The following is an 18,749-nucleotide window of genomic DNA, read 5'->3' on the forward strand; positions in this document are numbered from 1 at the left end:
CAACCAAATTTTCAGATTCCCAAATCTCTAGAAACACAAATTTTAAACTCAACATTCCAAAAAAACTCGTTCCGAAGTAATTAATCAATAACACGTACTACTTTCCTTGATTATTCTGTTAATAAATCTGCTGAATACATCGATTAGAGCGAAGCACGGTAAAACACGAAGCGAAGCAACGAACCATCAGTGTACAAAAGAACACCGTGTATAGCAGTCGAGTTCGTAGCTATGTGTGAACGCGCGTGCGCGTGTGTGTGCAAATCGTGCGTGCCAACTTCCGCGATATACAGCCTGGGTGGTCCACGATCGAGGAATACGAGGATTAGATACCTCGATAAGACGTTACACACGCATTTATACGCACACCGTGTCGCGTATATATACGTACGTACGTTCGCCACGTTATGCGCTTGAAATCGTTAGCTAAGAGCTGATGGAAATACGGTACTAACGATGAATTGTGAGTCGAGCCGAGGCAGGCGACATGCACGGCTAGAAATTATATAATTGAAATTTTATCTCGTGGCCTGATACCAGACTTCTATCGCCGTGTAAATGGTAATACGAGATTGATCATTACGGAAATTGACGTTTCCGCTTTACAGCAAATGCAGATAATCTGAGAGTCGTTGAATTACCATAATGATGCTTGTTATTAATAGCAAGGTTAATTATTAATCCATAACCGGCACGGAGTCGATACAACTTCTTCAAAGAAGTAGAGTCGTCGCTTTATATTATGTTCTTATTCATTGTGTGAATTTAATTATGAAGCCGTAGTTGTGAAGGCTAGTTGATAAAGATATAAATTGACATTGATGTTTTCTTAACAACTTTATGCACTGTGTGAAGATGATGTGTACATTGCAAGTTTGACTAGTGATTTCAATATTTTGGTAAATTTTTGGAAATTTGAGAATTTGAAAATTTAGAATTTTGATAATATGGAAATTTGAGAATTTCAGAATTTTTAAATTTATATTTCGGGATTTGGGGAATTGGGGAAATTGAGAGTTTGGAGATTAATACCGTTGGAAATTGTAAGAAATTCGGGTATTTGGGAATTTAGGGAACTTGAGGAATTTGAGGAATAATAGAAATATTAAAAATATTAGAAATATTAGGAGTTTTAGGAATTTTGGGAAATTTGGGAATTTTAGGAGTTTTGGGAATTTTGAGAATTTTAGGAATTTTAGGAATTTTAGGAATTTTAGGAATTTTAGGAATTTTAGGAATTTTATGAATTTTAGGAATTTTAGGAATTTTAGGAATTTTAAGAATTTTAAAAATTTCAAGAATTTCAAGAATTTCAAAAATTTCAAGAATTTCAAGAATTTCAAGAATTTCAAGAATTTCAAGAATTTCAAGAATTTCAAGAATTTCAAGAATTTCAAGAATTTCAAGAATTTCAAGAATTTCAAGAATTTCAAGAATTTCAAGAATTTCAAGAATTTCAAGAATTTCAAGAATTTCAAGAATTTCAAGAATTTCAAGAATTTCAAGAATTTCAAGAATTTCAAGAATTTCAAGAATTTCAAGAATTTCAAGAATTTCAAGAATTTCAAGAATTTCAAGAATTTTAAGAAATGTGGGAATTTACGAATTTTTTAATTTTGGGAAATTTGCAAAGGTAGACATTTTGAAATTTAGGGAATTTGACATATTCATAAGATTGAATACTTGGGAAAGTAGGGATTTGTAAATTTATGCAGTTGGTAGATTTGAGGACTTGAAAACTGAAATTTCACTATTTGGTAATTTAGAAATTTGAAAGATTAGAGATATAGAAATTTGGAAAGTTAAAATTTTACGATTCCAAAAATGTAAGAAATTGAAATCTTAGAAGTCTGAATGCAATATTGAATACAAATTTCTTAAATTTACAAGTTTGGATACTTGGAAATTTAAAAATACAGAAACTTGAAAATTCAGATTATCGACATTTAACAATCTAGAAAGGAGATTGACAACTTTGGGAATTTGTTGAAATTATAAAAACTTTTAATTTTGAGAACTGAAAACTTTAAAAATTTGGCAACTTAAAAATCTATAAATCTATATGTATAAAAATCACATTTTCTAAATCTTATATATTAAAATACTCAAGTCCACAAATGTTCCAAATTCACAAATCCGCCAACAAAAAATCCGTGAGTGAGATATCTCCCTTTGATCACCACATTTCCCCTAGGGAAACCAGACTTGTTATTGGTTGTACATCTTCCGCCACGACCGGATCAGGGTGGTCCACGCATAACATAACACGTTCTTATGTACCATCTAACCTCTTCTTTTTCTTTTGCAAATTTTCGAAACACGTTACGAGCCGAAGAAAATGTGACCCTGTTATCGCGAAATTCTTGATAACACAGTTGAACATGGGCCGAATCGAGAATGGAACAACCTGGTTTTCGTTGCATAACTCGATCTACCTGTCGAAACCGACCGATTCGCTTTTTTCTTTATCTCTCTTTTCTCTTGTAAAGGTGTATCGAGGACGCGTAGAAATGATCAAATTAGGCAAATTTCGCGAAACTACATACTCCGAGGCATTTTCTGTGACGCAATTAATCTTTTCGTTGAGTTACATAGTTTCATGAACCGCAGGAACGACCATAACCTGGGTGCTGTGGGTGCAAAACACCCACGTCTCTAAAAATCGTATGTATGAGTACCTTTATGTTATTTCTTTCGTTTCTTAATTTTATTATTTTTTGGGAGTAATATTTTCTGTTACCCTCAGAAATTATTTAGAGCTGCAAATTTTTAGCTGCAGGTGAATTAAAAATAAAGTTTTCTTTATTTAAACGAATTTTAGTTAGCAATGTAAAGTTAACATTTATTGTAATTAATAATTTAATTGAATGAAAAAAATTTGCCAATTAAAAAATTTATTTGATATGCAATTTGATGTACAATTTGATGTAACAAGTTTTAAATAAAAAGTAGGTTTTAATTTTAAATTAAATAAAATTTGATGACAAAGTGAATTAGTATAAAATGAAATTAAAAAGTACGTCAATTATTTGAAATCCTATTGTCACCAAGACATAATATTGGTTCTGCAAAAATATGCATATACTGTATGTACTTTCACCTATGTAATAGATAAATAATTGATACTAATATAATCGAATAAATGTTCGACGCTATACACAGGACCTAGTATACCCTTACTAGTAAGTAATAAATGATTTACTCCTTGTATTTATAAAAAAATAAATTTATTCTTCAAGAAGCAAAAACTGCAGTTAATTAGATTTAAAAAGAATCGAGCAATTACGATTTAAAATGAAGATACGACTTTCAAAATCGCAAAAATCGATTTTCCCAAGTAAAGCCGTAAACCAGCGACAGCTTCCGTCAGTCGTGTCGCTCGACAAGATTCCATGCTTCGCAGGAAATAAAAAGGAAAAGCGGGGTATGTACGAAGAGCCTGCAGGGTATTTACGATCCAGAGCGATGCAACAACGTGTTCGCGCAAGTTGCAAAGAAAATCTGCATAACACAAGGTTACGAAACACGCAACCAAGATGGTGGTTCGTGACCGAGCGCCGTATCTCTGTGCGGCCCGTTAACGTTACAATGCCATTATCGTCGATAAAAAGTCCGTCACACGAAAGTACGAATTAATTTCAATCACAGACGACGTTACGACGTTGCTCCGCTTCGTAGCTTTCGTGCAACATGTTATAAGCCGAAAGAAACAACGTTCAACGTTAAACGTTTCGCCGTGTATCAGGTTCTCTCCCTCGCAGCCATCTTTCTTTTCGTGCCGCCTATCCACGTGTTTTCGTCTCTCTTTGCATTTATAACTTCAAATGTACGTTACATTGTTGGATGTTGCCTGTTCACGTTACGAAAGGGTCGTGCCGTGTCAAGAGGTACTACACTAACTGCTCCAATTATTAATTTACCTCGCTCACAATGTTAGTCGTGTAAGCAAAGAGGAGTGCAACATGTTATTTCGAGTATAATGATGTTCCTGACCATGCAACTTCACGTAACTCCCTTCCTCTTCTTCTTCTTCGTGCTTTCACGGAGTATCCTAAGGCGGATCGCGAGAAGACGCTTTTTCCTTCGTAAGGTTCCGGATGTTGCTGAACCAGAATGATGTGGTAGCTTGATGAACTCTTCGAGGACGAAGAACTTTTGACACCTGTACTCATTTCTTTAGTACTGGTAAATCTATGTATTCCCAGGGGTAAGTTCTTCAGATTCTTCAGTTCTTTACTTTTCTAGGAATAACATTTATTTTAAATAAGACGTGAAATTTATGGCTCTGAAATATGTGAATTATGTGAAAGTATCAAACAGTTAAAAAATATATATGAAATATTGTTATATAATACATAATATTTAGCTGATGAAAATGTACAAGTTTAAAAAATAGAAAGTTGAAGAATTTAAAAATTTTTAACTTTGAGCCTTCAGAAATTTAACTAAGTACCTGAAAAGTTAGAAATTTGAGAATTTTTATATTTTCAACCAATTTGAATTCTCATATCAAAACATTAGGATTTTTTACTTCTGCAATTGTGAACCGTGTAAGTACTGGAAGATATAACATCTCCTTGTCCATAATGTTCTAATCACCGTCTTATCTTAATGTTTGCCTCCTTGTACCAACTATCAATCATGTTTCAATCATCACATCTTAATTAGCCCTATCTGTTCAATCACCTACTGTCATTCTTTTAATATCCATTTACACGCAAAGAGGCAGTCAATTTATGGCAATACGAATGAATCTTGTTTCAGAATATCAGCGAACGAAGATCGCGTTCAGCTGATTAAAACTTATTAAACGTTTTTCCGGGTCGATTTCATTCAATTACACCTGCACGCACGGCACAGTAATTAACTTATCAGATTTCCTGAACCGGTGCATCTGGACTTTTCACAAATTGTCGTAAATCACTAACTTCCTTTCGATCCTGTTCTCCATTCGAAAACGATAACCCAAGCATACGAGATCTCTCGTCACGATATCTTTTTTTTTCTTTACATAGCAAATAAACATTCCTGGATTGCCTCGAGGAATCGATCGTAAACTCCATCATAAAATCCCGGAGGAATTTTATGAAAGCGTCCTCGTTATATTGCGACTGCTCTCTGTTCTTTTTCCAAAGCTTCCTGTCGCGATTAACCTTCTTCATATTAGTATTACCACATAAAACATAATGATCCCAGCACAGAATGAATGAAATTAAACATTTACTTACTGGGTGGTTCTGCTGTGGAAACTCAATCTATTTTAGTGAACTGTATATATTTGAATTAATATTATTCTAACGAGTCTTTACAAGACAATAAATAAAATAAATATTCTTTCAAATTTCCTTTTAAAAGAATTCAGTCATCGATATTTTAAAAGAAATCATAAACTCTTTTACGTAGCGGAACGTTGGTAGTTTCGCCATATTTTTCAGAAGTCGCGCGCAATTCAAATATGTTAAAATGATAAACGTTGAACGTTAAAATGATAAGACGTTGTGTATTTTTGAAAGAAATAAATAAGATTATTTATTGTATTTTCAATTGGAAATCAATACTACTTAATAAATTATTGGTTTGAATGGGATTAGAAATCTAATTTCTACAATTAAGCCAGTATAGATGAAGATATAATTAGATGGAAATCGTAATGCATGGAACGATAACTCGATGAAAGATCGAGATGCTGGGCGTCTACCTTTCTGAATATATTGAGATTTTAATTTACGAGCCTTAGGTAGGAAAATTAATAAATGAGCTTCGAGTAAGTGAATAGCTATAATGAACCCTGTAAGGATTCATGTTGTTGAAGTTTATTATTATAACCCGAATAGTTTTGGTCTTTTGAAGCACTAAATGATGCTAATAACTCTGGCTAGTTAACTATATTGTTTAGTTAGTACTTCATTCAATTTTTATTTAAGTTAATTTTTGTTAAAAATTTCACATAAATTCACTTGCTTAAAATTTTATATATTTTCAACACAAACCTCATATAAAACCACAGGTACAAATTTCAGATGTTTTAAACAGAACCCATAAATCCAACTTACTCAAAATTTTATATCTTTTTAACATAAACCGCATATAAATATACTAACTAGTTACAAATTTCACATATTTTAAACAGAAACCATAAATCCAACTTGCTCAAAAATCCGTAACAAACATGAAAATCCAACTAGCTAAAAACTACACACATCTCAAACCAGCAAATTTGTCAAAAAATTTTACACATTTCCAACTCCGCTATTCAAAAACTTGACACATGTCAAACAAAAATCTTATCAGATCCCGAGTCCCGGTTTCAGGAAACAAGTTGTGCCTCGTAACGGAGTTTCGATTTATTTTCCTGCTTCGTCGAAGCCGTTCCGTTGCAAATTTGTCAGCCTGATCGTCGAATTCGCTCATCTCATTATCCAGAAAGAATCAGGGCACAGTCGTTGTATGGGTCGTCCCTGGACCTTTAGAGTCTACCGTGCTCACGCACCGTACCAGAGAGCCACACAACCGTCGGGTTGCACCCTGAAATAAGGTAGTCCCGACGACGAACGAAGGAGCCGACGTGGGTGGCCCCAGAGAGATTTGCCTTCCGCTAAATATCGCCTTTGCGCCCTCGACGTGGGTGGTCTTCTCCTTCTCTCTTTCTCTCTCTCTGTTCTGGCCGAGGGGAATCATCCTACTCGGTATGGCTGGCCCTCCTTCGTCCTCTGTCCAGGAGCAACAGTTCTGTTGTCTCCTGTCCTCCTTCTGCTGCCTCTGATTTCTCTATGTACGCGTTCATATTCGGTGGAACGATCGCGAGGTCATTGGCGTAACTAGTATGGTCTACACTCGACCATGATGACAAGAATAGAAAACGCAAATGAGAGAGTGGGAACTATTCGAGAATAGCTACTGCTAAGTATAGTGCTCGCTCAATAAGTAGCGGCTTGATAAATAACCGTTACGAACGGTACTCTCCGATGTGTACTATTAATGTGTGCATTTGGATACGTAATTCAAGGTTGAGGATAGGATGGTACACGTACGTAATTTCCCAAATTCCTATATACATAAATTTCTGAATTGTAAAATACCCTGTCAAATTGCAAAATTTCCAAATTCCAAGAACTTCAAATATTCTAAAATTCCTGGACCTCCACATTTCTAGATCTCTAAAATCACCAAATTCCTACATTTCCATATTCGTAAATCTATAATTCCCCAAATTCATAAACTCCTGAATCCCTAAATCCATAAATCAATCCACAAATCTCTAAATCTTTAAGCCTTCAAATTCCTCAGAAGTCCCAAATTTCTAAACCCCTAGATCCCTTAATTCCTAAGCCTCTCAATCTCCAAATCTCTAGGTTCTCAAGTTCCTAGTCCTTGCAATTCCTAAATCCCCACCTAGATTTCTTCCACGCTTCTAAACACCTGATGTACTTCCACTAAATACCCGATCTTCCCCAGATAATAATCCTAGTTACGCCAATGGATGAGGTTCTTGCACGTTTCATGAAAAGAAGAATGAAGCCGTTCTCTCTCCCTTTCCCCTTTCTCTCGCTCTCTCTGGACGATGAATGGGTGTTATTATAGGTAAAGGTAATGAAAGATATTGTTACGCTGTAATAAATAGTATGCGGAATCTGAAACGGACCCTCGGATGCGAGATCGGTAATGATCGGTGTTCGAAGCGGTTTCCATCGGTCTATCGGCACCGCTCCATCCGGTTAACCCGTTTCAGAACAGATTTAGTGTTTCACGGGGAAATTAAGGTCGATTAGAAGGAGGAGAGGTTAGTTTAGCGATTGAATTGTTGCTTTATTACGGCGTGCCTCTCTGGTAATTGCGATAAATTGTACGTTTTTAGATGTTGATGGGAGTTAATGTTGATAAAAATGATATAATATTAAGTTGTTCGATGTTCGCGTTCTTCTAATCGTTTAAAGTTCGTTCATATATCAAAAGCGTTGGATAGTTAGTTACTCGTTAACTATTAAATACTTGAATGGCTATTAGTCGACATTGCATGAACTATTTATTTTATTACTGTGGTGAGGACAATTTATTTCATTTCAAACATAACGAGTATAGAAATTTATTACTCAATACTTTTAAATTGTTAAAAGACTCATATTCTTGATATCTAGATCCCTATATTGCTAGTTGCCTGTAGCTGTAGATCTCCATATCGTTAAACTTCTATAAATGTAGATATCTGAATCTTTCAATATGATGTATTTGATCATTAGAACTCTAGATCTCTAGATCTCTAGATATTTATATCTTCATACTACTATTAATACTACTATTAACTACTAATAATATCCTGATTTCTAGATCTCTAAATATCCAGATGGATAGGCTGATAGCTAGATAGGAAGCTAGTGAGATAGCAAGATAGGTAGGTAGCTAAATAAGTAGATAGCTAGCTAGGTACATAGGTAGATAGATAGATAAGTAGATAGCTTGATAAGTGGACAACTAGCTAGGTAGATAGATAGTAAGATAGGTAGATAGCTAGGTACGCAGATAGATAGCTATGTAGATAATTAGATAGGTAATTAGACTAGATAGGTAGATAGATAGATAGACAGATAGCTCGGTCGGGAAATAGTTATATAGCAAGATAGGTAGATAGATAAATAAGTAGATAGTTAGCTAGGTAGATAGATAAGTAGATAGGTATATAGTTTGATAAGTAGATAGCTAGTTAGGTAGGTAGATAGTAAGGTAAGTAGATAGATAGATATGCAGATAGCTAGATAGTGAGATAGTTAGATAGCAAGATAGGTAAATAGCTAAATAAGTAAGAAGCTAGCTAGGTAGATAGTTAGATAGCTTGATAAGTAGATAGCTAACTAGGTAGATAGATAGGTAGATAGGTATATAGCTTGATAAGAAGATAGCTAGCTAGATAGGTAGATAGTAAGATAGGTAGATAGGTAGATAGATAGATATGCAGATAGCTAGATAGTGAGATAGTTAGATAGCAAGATAGGTAAATAGCTAAATAAGTAAGAAGCTAGCTAGGTAGAGAGTTAGATAGCTTGATAAGTAGATAGCTAACTAGGTAGATAGAGCTTGATAAGTAGATAGCTAGCTAGGTAGATAGATAGTAAGATAGGTAGATAGATAGATAAACAGGTAGCTAGATAGTGAGATAGTTAGGTAGCAAGATAGATAGATAGCTAGGTCGATGTTTAAATATTTGTCTATAATTGCATTCATTGTATCATATTCATATTTTTCAGTACTACCCACATATTCTGCTACGCTTTCACATACTCATGGGTGTTTCTCCTTAATAAAAACAACTATTACTATCATCCACCACAAATCACTTTAATCGTTCAATTTATCCTTCCCTATAACTGGCCACAGTAACAAACGTAATCTCCCTACATTTTCACGAGTTCCTCCTCCACGTTCGTGATAAATTGCTTGAACTGTTATGGCAATCCGTCGGAAGGGTTGAAGAACTCTTAAGTGGATGGTTTGCGGAATCAATTAGCACCCTCGAGGAGAGCTACGCGGAGGAATGCCGAGCGCACGCTACTTGGGCCTTTCGCGAGCGATCGCGCGTAAAATTCGAGAAGAAGCATTCCTCGAGAGAAGACAGACGGAAGAAGAGCCAGAAAAAGCTGGGAATCGTATAAATAACGTCGCGCGAAGGCGTTTTTACGCGTGGTCGCGACGAAAAAGAAACGCCAGCAAACGTTATAACTCTTGGGAAACAAAAAGAAGAAGGGAAGAAGACAATAATATATCCTGGATTTTATTTATCCGCGCGACTCTATATCTGCCTTCTTTCACCCCCTTGCCGTCGTAGCCAAGGACGTTGAACCAGGTTGGGAGGGATACGATAGGTCGTGGTAGTTTTGCGATAAAAGTGAGAGAAGTATGAAGGTGGTGCATTGGATACTGGGTATTGTTTATATGATATTCAATATATATATCATATTGTTATATTAATATATATATACTTTAATATATGTATATCAATATTCATATATATGTATATCATGATGAGTTTTATGATGTGGAACACTGTAGATTTTCTTAGAGAAAACTGTGATGCAGGAGGAGCAATAGTTATATTAGAAAATGACTATATTGTATATTATGTAATACATACTGTAGACGAGTTTATACATATACAAGTCTTCAATATGATCGTTTAAAATTCACTTAACCTATGTTGTAAGTATATGAACGTTCAAACATAATCGTAATAGAGAGAGTTAGCAAGAAAGTAAGGTTGAATAGAGATGGGAGAAGAATGAAGAAAGAAGAAGAATGAGGAGAAGAGAGAGAAGAGAGAAAAGAAAGAAGAACAGAAGAGAAGAGACGTAACAAGGGGAGGAAAGAGTATATAAGAGAAGAAAGAAGAGAAGAAAGAACAGAAGGGAAAAGAAATGAGAAGAAATGAGAAGGGAGAGTAGACAGAAAAGAAGAAAGGACTAAAGAGAAGAAAAATGAGAACAGAATAAAAGAGAAGAGAGAAGAGAAGAAGGAATAGAAAGGGAAAGAAATGAGAAGAGAAGAAAAGAGAAATGGGTACAGAAGAGAGAAGAGAAGAGAAGAAAAGAAAGAAGATAAGAGAAGAGAGAAGGGAGGAAAAGAAGGAAGATAAGAGAAGAAAAATACCTACAGAAGAGAGAAGCTAGTGAAGAAGATAAGAGAAGAGAAGAGAAATGAGAACAGAAAAGAGAAGAGAAGAGGAGAGAAGAGAAGAGAGTGGCGACACGACGCGTGTGGTCCACCTCGTGCTGGACGACGAACAGGACGAGACCAGGACGACGACAGCATCTTATCCGAGACCTCCGGATCGATCGATCAATGGCGAGATCGATGCCTTCTCGTTCGAGACCGATCGAGTACGCGGCACGCTCGGGCGCACAAGTATTTTTCACCCTGCAGGCGGCGACGACGACTCACGTGCATGTGACATCGATACTGGTATCATAGGCAGCGCTCCTTTTTTCTTTCTAGAATTAATAATGCGATAATCATTCCGTGTCACCGTATGTAATCAGATTATTGCGAGGAAGAAACTATATTTGTTCAGTTTCAGTTACAGGCTTCGGGCATATTGTTATTATTATAATTTTTTACGTGTTTTTAAAAGTGAACGCACTGTGATTTCTTATGGTATACAAGAATAAAAATGTACTACAGAATTTTTGGATTTCAGACTAATAATTTAAGTACAAATTTGAAAACTTTTTGTGTTCCTTCGTTGTTATGACAATATTTTTGTTGAACGACAAACGGCTTTATTTTAAAAATGTATCTTTATTATTATAAAAAGACAATGAAATAATTTGTCCCTGAATTAGGAAGTGCTATTTTTCGTTTGTACCAATTAATTCTCTTCTACTGTATAATTTTTAACATTTTATATATTTTATGTCAATTTGTGTTCTCATTACTACATTCGTTATAATTATACTTAATAGTTTCCTATCAATAAATAATAAAATAAAACCAGAAAGAAATTTATGATTTGAATATTGATTTAATACACAACTCAAATAATTGACTTCCATCTACTACTCATTTTTTTATTACGTTATTTTTAATTTTTCACATTGAAATTATTCTCGCATATTTTTAATCAATTCATTTAATTCGGTTTAACATTTATTTTACTTTCTTGTTATTATTAATTATTAGATTAATTAACTTGTCTATTGTTTGTTGTCTTCCATTAACTACCGTTTCGAAATAATTATACAAAATTTAAAAAGTAATTTATTACAAAAGAATTAACCATAAGCAGTTTATGATCCATGTGCAGTGCACTGTCTTAAAACAATCAACCATCTGCAGTATATAAGAGTCAGCTGTTTTAAGAGATATGTAATTTATAAGACTCATTTGTCTTGTAATGAGTTTACTTTAATACTATATGATGAGGGGTTAGTAAAGAACAAGATCAAATTACGTGCATAAACATTTACAATCTTGTAATCAGGTTACTTTAAGGGTATACGAGAGAAGGTTAGTAAATAACAGGCTATATTACGTTACGTAAACTGATATTAAATGGGGAGACATTGATGTTAAATAGACAAACACAATTTCTCGTATAAAAAATTTTATCTTTTGGACATTTTCATTCTAGAAAATTTTCTCATTCCAGGATATTCTCATTAAAAATTTGAATATTTGGAAAATTAGAATATGGGAATTAGGAATTGGCAGATTTGGAAATTCAAAATTTGAAGATTTGTGCACTTGGAGATTTAAAAATTTGTTAACATGAAAATTGGAGAATTTCAAAATTTGGCGACTTGTAGCTTCTAGAAATTAAAAATTAAACATTTAAGGAATTAAAAATTTTAATATCTAAGGATCGATTTAGTAATTCAAACATTTAGGTTTTCAGACATTTGAGAATTTCAGAATATCGAAAATTAAAAATTTGGAAATTAATCTGTCTACAATTTCTGAACTTCTATATTTATACATTCCAAACACCTAAACAACAGAATTTAGACTTCGTCACTTAAAATCGATTCTAAAAAAAAATTCTCATAAACAAAAAACTACATAAACTCACAAGCTTCAAAAAATTCCTAAATTTGAACATAAAGATGTCCCAATCGCAGTCTCACATTCAAATCTGTCAGCAGCGCCGCCCCCACATAAAACACGGCGCAGAAATTCCCCTAAATCCTAAACAGTTCGAAAAAAGGTTCACGTCTACCTGTAACCCGATCGTGCCCCCAGAGCTCAAAGTAAATGTTCTCTGTCTGGAATCGTTTGGCTGCAGATCGGTCAAGCAGTCAACGGCCAGCAGGTATATTTTCGTGGATCGTTGGATCAATATCGGCGTCGAAAAATCGCGTAAGAGAGGATGCTGTGTACAGGACGCATAATGGCGGAGACAGTCGGGCCGCCTAATGCTAATGCAACTACCATTAGCAAGTAGTGAATCGAATGTAAAGTCAGACGTAAGGTGAGACCACACAGGTCGACGTTGGAGGGTTATACGGGGCCAGCAGATGCAGTGCCCCATAAACAGCGGGGCAGGACCACCCAATGCGCTTGTTCCTTCGTTTCGTTCCTTCGTCTGTTTCCTTAATAACCACGATAGCCAGGCAGTTCCTGGGCGAGAACGCATATACCTGCTGCGGGTTTATGTATTGGTGAATACGTTACGTGGTCCGCGTAACCCACTCTTAATTATTCTTATTTAATCAGCTAACGATTGCGCAATCTGTTTGATCCGTTTGATCGAACTGCTCTGTCGCAAGTACTGATCGATTGGTTAATACTTGACACGCTGTCGCGATGAAAATGTGATCGATGTTTGTTGCGACATGCAGTGGGAACTGAATGACTGGGAATTAGGGATATTTGGGATATAGATAGTTGGGGGATTTAAGTCTTGGATTTAGGTATTGGACGATTTGAATTTTGTGATATGCGGATTTGGAAATATAGGAATTTGAGAATTGCATGGATTTAGGGATTTTGGGATGTTGGAATTTAGGGATTGAGGGATTTTGAGATTTAGAGATTTAGGGATTTGGGGATTTTGACGATTTTGGGAATTTGGGGATTTTGAGGATTTTGGGGATTTTGGGAATTTTGGGGATTTTGGGATTTTGAGTTTCTGGGAAGTTTGGAATTTGGCGATTTGGGGATTTGGGGATTTGGGGATTTGGGGATTTTGAGATTTTGGGATTTTGGGATTTTGGGATTTTGGGATTTTGAGTTTCTGGGAAGTTTGAGATTTGGAGATTTGGGGATTTGGGGATTTTGGGATTTTGAGATTTTGGGATTTTGGGATTTTGGGATTTTGGGATTTTGGGATTTAGGATTTTGGGATATTGGGATATAGAGATTTGGGAATATAAAGATTTGAGAATATAGGGATTTGGGAGTATAGGGATTTGGAAATATAAGGATTGGAGGATTTAGAAATTGAGGATTTAGAGATTGTGAGATATAGAAATTTGGGGATTTAGGGATTTCGAGATATAGGGATTTCGAGATATAGGGATTTCGGGATATAGGAATACAGGGATATAGGGATATAGGGATATAGAGATTTAGGAACATAGGGGATTGGAAATATAAGGATTTGGGAATATAGGAAGTTGGAGATATAGGAATTGGAAAGTCTAGGAATTTGCAAACTTTGGAATTTTAGAATCTAGACAGAAATTTAGACAGAAATTTGATATCGCAGGACTTTGTAGATCTAGGGATTTGAGGCTGGGGAAATTTGGGATTTTGGATACATAGAAATCTATGAATTTGAAGATTTAAAAATTTGAAAACTTGAAAATGTGAGAATTCGGAAAATTAAGAAAATTTGAAAAGAAATTGTGAAACTGAAAAATTAGAAAATTGGAAAATTGGAAAATTGGAAAATTGGAAAATTGAAAAATGGAAAAATTGAAAAATTGGAAAATTGAAAAATTGTAGAATTGAAGAATTGTAAAATTTAAATGTTATAGAATTGAAAAATTGAAATTTGGAAAACATGAAAAGTTAGAAATTCCGCAAATAAAAATTTATAAATCCCAAAATTTTTAGATTCTAAAACTTAAGTAATTACACCCTGTAAAATTTATAAACTTGACAATATAAAACAGTAGAAATTAAAAATTTGTCAAAGTTACATACATGACCTTATTCAAAAGAGGCTCACGTCGCAGCCAAGAGAAGCAATAACCAGTAGCCGAATGTAAAAGAGGCATTTCTTACGATCTCTCGGTCTCCCAGATAAAACGAATGATTTTATGTTTCCAGTTTGTGTACGATGTCACGCATTAATTACGGACTCGGTCGGGCCACGTGTGGGAACATTCGAAACTGGCTACCTGTCTTCAGTCGGACACGTGTGCACTTTCTCACAGGAGCCACTTCGTATAATGCTGCGTCAGATTGACTTTCGAGAAGAGATAATGACAATCGGAGCTACTTTAGCGGAGTAACGATGCTTGTTCGTCGGTCCTGTTCACTATCGAATACGGTGACAGCATCCAGTATGGTTTACATCAAAGATACGACCAACAACGGCCGACATTTTACTACCGTTAAATGAGATTGGACGCGTGGAATGAGCGGACAACAACGAGCCGACCGGACCAAATACCGCGACTGTTAATGGAATTATGAAATTAATTTCGAGTACGCGTCTCTTTCGTCACGATCGTACGATTATATCGGTAATGTAGATTGAAATCTGATGGGACGTAGAAGTTACGTGCGCGGAGTACCATTTTATGTACTGTGGACGGAAAATGTTTTTGAGAATAATTTTTGAGATGATTCGATGTAAGATGGGGTTTGATTTTACGGAGAATTTATTATGGAAATTTGATGATAACGAATTTCAGAATTTCTGGGGATTTATGAATTGCAATTTGAAAATTTATCTTGCATTTGGAAAGATGAATAACTGTTAAGATGACAAGATAATAAGATAACAATTTAACAGTTTGATGAGAAGACAATCTGACAATCTAAACTCTAAACAGATGATTAGATGAAAATTTGATAATTTCACAATTTAAAAAGGTGGCAACATGAAGAGATGATAAAATGACAATTTGACAATTTGAAAATTTGAAAATTTAATAATCTGACAATCTGAAAAGATGACAGGATGACAAGATAACAATCTGTTAAGATGACAATGTAACAGTTTGACAAAATAGTAATACGACTGTTTGACAATTTGACAATTTGACAATCTGATAATCTGAAAATCTGAAAAGATGGCAAGATGAAAAGATGACACTTTGACCATCTGACAAAATGACAATGTAATAGTTGAACAAAATGGTAATTGGATAGTTTGACAATTTGACAATCTGATAATCAATAAAAGATGGCAAGATGAAAAAACGACATCTTGACAATCTGACAATCTGATAATTTGAAAAGATGACAAGATGGCAAGATGACAACTTGATAATCTGACAATCTGAGAATTTATAATTTAGTAAATTGAATACATTGAAACTTGACAATCAAAAATGATGATAACGTGAGGATTTGTGACTTTGGAATTGGAAATTTGAAAATTTAATTATTTACAGATTAGAAAATTTATAGAACTGAAAATTTAGTTACTTTAGGATTTGGAAATTGGAATTTGAAAATCCAGAAATTTATGAAATTTAAAAATCTAAAAATTTAGAAATTTAGAAATTTAGAAATCTAGAAATCTAGAAATTTAGAAATTTAGAAATTTAGAAATTCAGAAACTTGAAAGCTTTGACATTTAAAACTTTTTTGAAATTGATTATTTCTTCACAAAACATTAAAAAATTGATTAGTGAAAAACTATCCATGAACATGAAATGTGTAAATAGCTCTATACCTATAATTTCATAATCGAATGTGAATACATAGAAGTGAATGCTAAAAATGACTTTTAGATTTTCAAAATTTAAATACTATAGTCACCTGTGTGCAAACAGATGAACTATCTGACGTGCTTTCTTAACAAGGTATAACTGCATTTAATATAAATTCATAATACGTTGCACAACTAATAAATTTACTGAAGGTATGTATATACCAAAAATGAAATTATTTTATGTATATTTCGTATCATATTTGCGTTTCTTGTGGAAAATGACAATTGTATGGAACAGATCTTCAGAAACTATCATTCAGTTTTCAGTCATAAATACTTCTTTTTTAAAACAAAACTGGTTCAGTTTGTAACTGAAGCTTTCTAAAAAATAATTTTAATTATTGTTACTAATTCAAAAATTTGAAACTGTTTTAAAAATCTCACTTTTACGTATTCTTTAAAATTGATATTTATGTGCTCTTCCTTTCTCTCTCTCTCATTTTCTTATAAAATCGTACTTATCGGCAATTCTGCCGCAATTATCGACAGTTACCGACGTACATATTCCACTTAGAAATTGCAACCTTGGATAAGAGGGAATTCCAAAACTACCATATCGATTGAAACTAATTTTTAATTACAACATCGTTAGTGCTTGCAATTAAAAATAAAAGTATAGACTCTTCTTATTTTCAATAACAAAAGCACATTTTGAGTAACTTAAATTCCGCCAAATTATAAATTCATATAGAGTTCTAAATCTAGCAAACATAAATCATTGATTCTTTTTACAAAATCGACAAATTTGATGCATACTTTTTTTTTAAATTTACTTATATCAGTTAATAAAGTTTTATCGCTAAATATTTGTAGTACTTTATAACTCATTAAATGCAATTTTTGTGTCATTTTAATTGCTAACGCTTTTGGTACATTACTATGGTATTATTTTAGTTCTACAAAGAGTGTAACATATTATATTAGATTTAGATAAGCACGATAGTCACTAATTATATGGAAAAATATAATTTCATTAATACCATCGTTCGCTGCCAGATGACGTTAATAGTACGGTTTACAGAGAAAGACGCGTAAATATAAATTTCAATATATATTTTCATGATTCATAAAGTACACACTCGTTACGAGAGTGTCTTGACTTAAACAAACTAATGAAATTATAAAATTAGTATCATCAATTAGTATTATGGTGTAGTGAAACAGTCAACAGTAAAAAATAAAATATTAACATGTTACTAAATAATAATAAATAAATAATGTTGTAGTAGTATTAGAAAGTAAAGAAATTGTAGAAAAATATAGAGGAATAGTAAAGTAATAAAATGGTAACAGTGGAAGCAGAAAGAATTATGTATTATAATAAATGTATTAGAATAATGAAATGGTGTAATAGCCATATGTGAAATAGTGAAGTCATTGAATATTAAGATAGTGAAATAGTAAAATAGTAAAATAGTAAAGTAGTAAAATAGTAAAATAGTAAAATAGTAAAATAGTAAAATAGTAAAATAGTAAAATAGTAAAATAGTAAAATAGTAAAATAGTAAAATAGTAAAATAGTAAAATAGTAAAATAGTAAAATAGTAAAATAGTAAAATAGTAAAATAGTAAAATAGTAAAATAGTAAAATAGTAAAATAGTAAAATACTAAAATAGTAAAATAGTAAAATAGTAAAATAGTAAAATAGTAAAATAGTAAAATAGTAAAATAGTAAAATAGTAAAATAGTAAAATAGTAAAATAGTAAAATAGTAAAATAGTAAAATAGTAAAATAGTAAAATAGTAAAATAGTAAAATAGTAAAATAGTAAAATAGTAAAATAGTAAAATAGTAAAATAGTAAAATAGTAAAATAGTAAAATAGTAAAATAGTAAAATAGTAAATCAGTAAATCAGTAAAATAGTAAAATAATAAAATAGTAAAATGGTAAAATGATAAAATGGTAAAATGGTAAAATGGTAAATTAGTAAAACAGTAAAATAATAAAATAGTAAAATAGCAAAACAGTAACACAGAAACCCAATACCAGAGTAAAACACCAGAAAAATACTCAAAACAGCAGAAGTGGAGCAGTGAAAACAATAAAAGACTAAAACATAAATACCTAAACCAGTAAAAATAACGATAAAATATAAAAATCAAAATAGCAAAGTAAATTAAAATATCTAAAAATCTAAATAAAGTAAAATACATTAGAATAACAGTTCCAAATGTCAAATGGATCCAATTTCTTACCCAAAATCGTTTCTACAAACGAATACACATAAAAAATGATATTAACTCAATAAGACAATATCGCATCCAAATCACGTACTACCTGAAGGGCATCCGAAGTGGGGGTTCTCCAGACTCGACTTCTACTGGCCATCCCTGCCATAATCCTTTTTTTTATTACCCCCGAGATGTTCCAGA

The sequence above is a fragment of the Megachile rotundata genome, chromosome 10, assembly GCF_050947335.1.
Source record: "Megachile rotundata isolate GNS110a chromosome 10, iyMegRotu1, whole genome shotgun sequence".
NCBI classification, from domain to species: Eukaryota; Metazoa; Arthropoda; class Insecta; order Hymenoptera; family Megachilidae; genus Megachile; species Megachile rotundata.